This window comes from Etheostoma spectabile, chromosome 8 (genome assembly GCF_008692095.1).
Source record: "Etheostoma spectabile isolate EspeVRDwgs_2016 chromosome 8, UIUC_Espe_1.0, whole genome shotgun sequence".
NCBI classification, from domain to species: domain Eukaryota; kingdom Metazoa; phylum Chordata; class Actinopteri; order Perciformes; family Percidae; genus Etheostoma; species Etheostoma spectabile.
The window spans coordinates 4,079,885-4,087,110 of record NC_045740.1 but is presented as its reverse complement, the minus strand read 5'-3'; positions in this window follow the sequence as shown (position 1 = coordinate 4,087,110).

Here is a 7,226-nt window from a genome sequence, read left to right as displayed (position 1 = left end):
TCTGCAGAAGGATTAGAATTGTTAGGCACTGCATCCAACTTGCATACACAAAATTATATTAGGCAGGTTGGACTTGGGTAAAGTAATTGTAAGCTGCAATGTGCATTTCTTTGGCACATATGCCTCTGCAAATCATGTGTCCTTGAGGCTTGGATCTGCTGTGTCCGACACAGCAGCAAATACTATAATTTGACTTAGGTTTCTGTTACTCATACATTGTGCAGACGTCTGGTTGTGGAAAAGCTGTTTGCCGTGGTGGACATGCCAAGTCAGGCTCCTATTCCTTAGATGGTATTGAAGATACATGCTACAACTACATGGTGTTTGAGTGTGTGAGTTTATGACCACAGACTCTTTGGGGACTTGAAATAGGTTTGGGTTCCGAGAGAATCCTCTCCCCTTCTTGGTTATTTGAAATCAGATCAAATTTGCATCATGAAAGTGATGAGAGTGAACACAGCTGTGTTTATGCATGATGTGTAAAAGTTATTCATGAGAGATTTGATTTCAAGCCTACATGTAAACACATCATTACAACAACAATATAAAGAAGAGTTCACAGCTTTGTGTTTAATGGCATGTTTAGATGTGAATGACTTATGTTCCCTTTATTACATTAACTGTATTGAAACACCCTTATCTGCACGGTGCCTGTGAGTGTGAGCTGGCCTGTGGACAAGAGCACCGAGGCCTTTTTAAACAGTTAGACTATAAAGGCGTCGCTAAAGTTTGTGAAATAAATTTGCCAAAAGACAAAGTGATACATGGGAGATTCAGCTGCTAATGTTTTTATTTGAACATAAATGAGTCTTTGTACTGTAGCTTAAAAGTGTTGAGATATATCAGAGTAGGAATGCTCTCTGCTTTCTAGTTGTACAGGTGGGACACTCTGAATAGGAGAGGAACTGGTTTTCCACATGAGCAAATTACAGGAAGGGTAGAGGTGAGTGTTAAGTGGCTCTGACATTAATGGAGACATTAATCAGCAATCAGTCTACCATCAAGTCTATGCAGTTGTAAGGAGAAATAACATTCCTCACCTTTGTTTGATTGTCCAGCTGTTCCTGTTCTCTGTGTTAAACAACTAATATTATAAAATGTAACAAAGTTTCTAACAGCAATAGGGCGTTTCCTTTTATTGACAGTAACGATGGCAATCTGCCTTCCAGTCATACTTTCTGTCTCCCAGCAGCATTATGGAAAGGTAATTATTAGTAATCACAATGGAAACAAGTTATTCTTGGATTGCCAGTTTGTATAGCAGCAGGTATTTTCTAGAGTAAACCATGCTCACTGTCCATTGCCTAGCACCTTGCCAAGCTTGGACACTACAACTAACACTGTCTGTGTACTTCCTTAAAAGGAGGCAGAGTACACCATCTCAGCTGATGGGATGCAGAACAGGGAGTGCACATAGCTGCATCTATTTCCACTAACTCTCTCGTTGAAAAGGAACGTCAGTCTCAGTTTTGAATTTAAATGAATTAAGCTTCTTGTGTCACCAGACATATTTTATTCCAGTTTCAACATTCACTCAGCTTCTTAAGTTGTTATGATGGACAATATATAGCAAGCAAGCAATCTTCCACTTTTTTAAGGGACACCTGTTAGCGAATGATGTATGTCTTGTGTTTTTTTGCTTAATAAAACAAAGCTGCGCTGCAGAGCACTGAGTGGCGAGCCTGAGTGAGTGTCCTGTTTAGCCTCTCTGCATAGAGATGATGAGATGCTTCCAAATCTCCACTTTACCAGTCAGTGGTTATTGACCACAAAACAACTCACTCTCTTTTTTTAACCAAACTGTACACAAAGATTTTAATGAGCAGCAGAGAAGGTCACCACTGCCGTACGTTGTGACTTGTAAACGGTGTGGAATTTGTATCCTGGTCTGGGACTTTTTCATACCATGTTTGGTCATGTGGACTAAGCTGCTGCAGCTTCTTGATTGATTGCAAATGCCTCTCAGGCAACTGTTTATCTATAATTGTATTTAAGCACTTTCTTCATCTTTTAACAGGAACCTTGTCTGATTTTAGGCTGTAGAGTTGTCTGAGGAGGACCTACATGTATATTTTGTATATTTCGATGATGCTGTTATTCTGTGCAAATTACAATGAGAGCAACAACTGAATATCTTTATTAGATTCATAATTGTGTTAGCAACCTTACAACTAACAAGTGAAATAACTTCAAGTGTCAAAGGATGTACTTGATGAAACAAGTATTATATGCCATGTTTATGCTTTGCATGTTTATATCTTACTCTCACTATGTACTTGTACGGCTGTTTAACCAGATGTTAGAATAGCAATTGATAGTGAAACAAATTCAATGATAATGATTGATGATGATGGATTTCCAAGTATAAACGTTCAAAATTAGTTGTATTGTCAAAACCAAAGTGTAAAAAACCACAGACCGTTTTACAGGGGATTATGTGCCAGACTATTTCTTGGTCAGAATCTTTTTGCCTGCAACAAGTAGAGGCTCCAGGAAGTTGGTACTGAAAAGTAATAGTTTGGCACATAACCTCCTGTAATATTGCAATATGTGTTTTTTACAGATTAAACAGACAAAATACAATGTATTTAGAGTTGCTGGTAGGTGTTTTTTTAAACCGTTCAACAGAGCCAGGCTATTTCCACCTGTTTCTAGTCATTGTGCTAAGCTCAGTTAGCAGGCTGCTGGCAGCTGTTTCATATTTCACATACAAACATTAGAATGGCATCAATCATCTTATCTAGCTAACTGTCAGAAAGAAAGCAAATACGTTACAATTAATGTGGTTGAACTACACATAAAGTCCACAAGAGTAAAAAGTGTTAAGAATAAAATACATGACAGTTAGCCCTGTCACTACCCGATGTCAGTCGAGTCCCGATTCAGAGATTTAAACGGTTTACGGGGCAACGTGTCATGTTGAAATCTGTGAAATCCATAAAATAATAAACTTTTCTCATTACAAACAATAACAGAAGATGGAGATTTTGAACAAACTTCGTTAAGTAGGTCCAATTTTAAAATACTGACAGTACAGAAGTCTCTCGTTAGCATCTTGTAGGCCAATTGTCGCAAAGTGACACATGCACGGGTAGTGTACATATATATATATATATATATATGTGTGTGTGTGTGTTTATATATGTATTAATATATATTATATAGTGAAAGCCCAACAGTAAATTGACTTAGCTTTAGACAGCTAGTTAAATGGCTAGCTTGGTTACAGACAACTGAGCAAAGAAAACATTTTGCTTTAGTGAAAGACAGATAAGCTGCACATTTGAGATTTTCTGATTTCCTTATTGTTACATCTGCAAAATGTTTTTGGAATTATTTCAAGAGAGAGAGAGAGAGAGATAGAGAGAGCTGTACAATTACTAATATCCAGCATCCTGCATGTCTTTCCTGAACATTTCCTGATTTAAGAAGCGTGCTGTGACTTTACTGTGACCAAATGTAAACACTTTCCTTTTGTTGTCTGATTAATACAATGGCAAACACTCTGTAAAGATGCCATCATCAAGCCAAAAATTTCAAAGCCAGACAACATTCAAATAGCACATGGTGTGTACACAATGCTAAGATGAATAAAGACACAACAAAGTACCATGCAATTGATGTAATTATGGGGCTTTTAGTGAAAGGCTTTAAACTTTTGTATTGCATACCGAGCACTAATGTTTTGTTTACTTATTATAACCTTCAGTGGACCACTAGAGGAATTCTTAGGCTAAATCCTTGTTGGCTTCAGAAACAAAGAACTTAAATGTGGGCTTACTGTGATTCAAGTCCTTTTGATAAGCAACACTGGCATTAAATACTTCCAAAAGAAAACTGATTCTTTCTTAGAGCCGTATCCATTAATCACATTTGATAGGTCACCTAGTTAACTTCAAACAGTATACTAAAAGTCTGGCTCATAAATCCATGCCTCAAGTATTACGTATGAACTGTATTCATGCTTTCAAATTATTGACATCACATCATATAACACATTATATATTCAATATTTTTCCCCTAAATATGCCAGAAACCTGCATGCTTTTAGTAGACTCCCTTTAACCTGTTTTTTTTTCCACTTTGCAATTGTGGCCAATTCTGCATTATTGCACACACAGACCATGGAGAATGTCAGGTTTGGAAAATATTTTCTTTTTAAAAGCTACAGCTGATTTTTGTTTGCTGGCTCTGGATACTCTCTGTCTACTTGCTGAAGCTTCATTGCCGTTGTCAGGTTTTATATGTGCTATATCTTGCTTCTGTGTGTATATAGTAACTATGAAGATAACAGCATTGCCCGCATGGGGTGAGAGAGACACTCATGTAACATGAGAGCTTCTTTAATGCCAGCAATTGTGTATATTGAAGGAACAGTTCACCATTTTGGTAAATAAATTAATTTAACTCTTGGCTTTCTTCATAACAATTGGTAGTGTGGCAAACAACTAGCCACACTCTACTTAATCAGTTATTCATTTTATATTTTGCTTAATTTGTAAACTAACAAAAATGTAAACAATTTGAATGTGCTTTAGGTGTTAGCCTTGACTACTTATTGTACTGTGTTGAAAGGCACATTTGTTAAACATTGGGCAGAACCAGGCTAGCTTTTATTAGCATCCATTCATTATGCTAAGCTAAGCTTGTCGACTCATGGCTCTAGCTTCACAGCTAACTCACACACTGGAGAGTAGGCAAGTTGCCTCTAATCTGACTGTTGTAAAAAAAATAGGTGCATTTCCCAGTGGTCGATCTATTCATTTAAAAGCCATCATGTGTCATAGTTTCATGTGAACCTCTAGCTAAAACTTGCTCCGGATATCCACCTGTGAATTACCGAAATGTTGTAATTAGACATTTGACAGAATGACACATTCAGTCTACATTTCACATCTGTGCCAGATCGCAGATGCAGCCAGCAGAAAGACAGACTTGTTGACTTGTCACGGCCTTTCACCTCTTGTGACAGTTGATCCGTTGTAAACATGAATTAGGATATATTCATGAGCAGTGTTTGGTGAGTGTTAGGGGGAGCACTTGGCCATTGGTAAGCCAACAACGAGTTTCCAGTTGCATGAGAGCAGAGTGACCCTGCAGAGGCATAAAGTAAAAAGGTGTTTCACCAGCTTTCGATCGCATCAGAAGGGAGAGCTTACCCAGATGAGAGAAATCAGTTACAGATGTATTCTTAGAAACTGTCCTGGGGTATCTGTCATGTGGAAATGATTTGTGAACTTGATTCCAATTATGACAGAAATAATTTAACAACCTATAAGATGCTGTCCACATACTGTATAAACCAGGAGACTTCAAGAATCTCATGCAGCTTGAAAAGTTCTGAGTTTTGGGACTGTTTCCCATATCATGGGTAGGTACAGGAAGACATTTCTGTCTAAATTAAAATGCCAACATGATTAACGCTTTCATCTAATGGGGACTATGTTTTCACGTTTGTATTATTTCATACAAATCCATTCTAATCACCTGTCTGGTGACTGATGGGACACCTGTTATGAAGTGACTCTCGATGTGTGCATCCACATTTTTTAACAGAGTGGGGGATAGAAAGACATTCATATGGCGGCCAGAGTGGTGAGTTATTCAACTTTAGAAATGCAGAACTCCAAACAGGCCTGGACCGCGACAGTGACATGTCTATGTTAGCCTGCAGGTCAGTCAGTTCTCATCTGCTGCTCCATGGAGTCCATAATGCACCGAAACAGACCAGACTTTGTCATCCCCAGAACCTTAATTAGTCCCATATAAGAAAAGTTTTGAGGGTGTGGTGAATAACAGTTTGGCTGGTGTTTGACTATGTGAGGAATTATATTCCGTAGATTAGAGATGAAAAGCAGAACTTCAAATGTGAAATGCATTTCTTTTATAAGAAATGTGGGTGGAGATGAAACACCTGACTACACAACTGAAGTTGCTCATAAAGACAATGGTGATGATGACAATGCTAATAACAGTATCAAAATCAACTGCTCTGGTCATTATGATATGCATATGTCTTTAGGTGAACGCTGGAGCTAGATGCTAACTTCATTCAGCATTCTGACACGCTCATGATGCCAATGGTAACATGCTGATGTTTAGCAGGTTTGCCATGTGCACCATCTAGTTTAACACATTGGCATGTTCCTAATCAGCACTTGACAGAAGGTACAGCTGAGGCTGATGAGAATATTATTAGCTAACCATAATTGTCCATTAACAATTTTGTCCCAATTAATCTGTTAAGACATTTCACTGGATAACTGAAAACTTTGACCTGCTGGTGGTGCTAGATAAAATGTCAGGGGATCACCAACAGTATTGGGATGGATCCTAGGCAACATGAATATCTGCACCAAATTTCACAGCAGTCATCTAACAGCCTAGCCTGGAATATGAATATGCAAGCTCATGTTTAATTTGCTCTGCATTTTCAAATCAGTTTGGCAGTGCCAGGCACCCAATAACCTAGTTGTTGTGATAAATCCGTCTGGACCGAGACGGTGGACAGAAAAAAAATCGAACAGTCCATTTTCTTTCTCCTAGTCTTTTTAAGCTCTTCATTTCTGGACTCTGTAGGTCACTGTGTTTTATAGAATAGCAACAACCACCTCTTCAAATGTTTTGTCCAGAAGTAAGGTATTTGGGTTGCAATGGATCACTTTCTGGTTTTCCAGGGAACTGATTTCTACAACAGTGTCCTCCTCTTCCAGGAAAGCTCTGAGCTTTCTTTTTACCAATATAGTGGATGTTTTAGAAAAGGGCCTCGTTTGGCCCATTCTGTCTGTAAGCCTTTGTGACTGTATATGGTGTCAGCCATTGTTAAAACAAATCTGATGACCGACTGCTCACTGTTGGTGGGCTCCACTTCAGATCTGAAGATACAAGTAACTAAATAAAGGAAAGATACTGAAGTGACCCTTTTTTTGACAATGTAAAGTGTTACATAACCTCATAGGATCATGAATAATAACAATAGCTGTGCTAAAGTGCTTGGAGCATAAATGTATACAAAACACAGATGATAATTCTTAGAATTCACTTCATCTCAATTCCCAGCATTCTTATTATAGAATATAGACATAGTTGTAGAAGAAGATGGATGCATGGTTTTTTGCTCGTGAAGAAGCAGGCCAGGTATTTTCCTTGTATCATTTTCTTTTAGCATATTCTCAAATGTCGATTGAGTTAGAGTGCGTTTGTGTGTGTGTGTGTGTGTGTGTGTG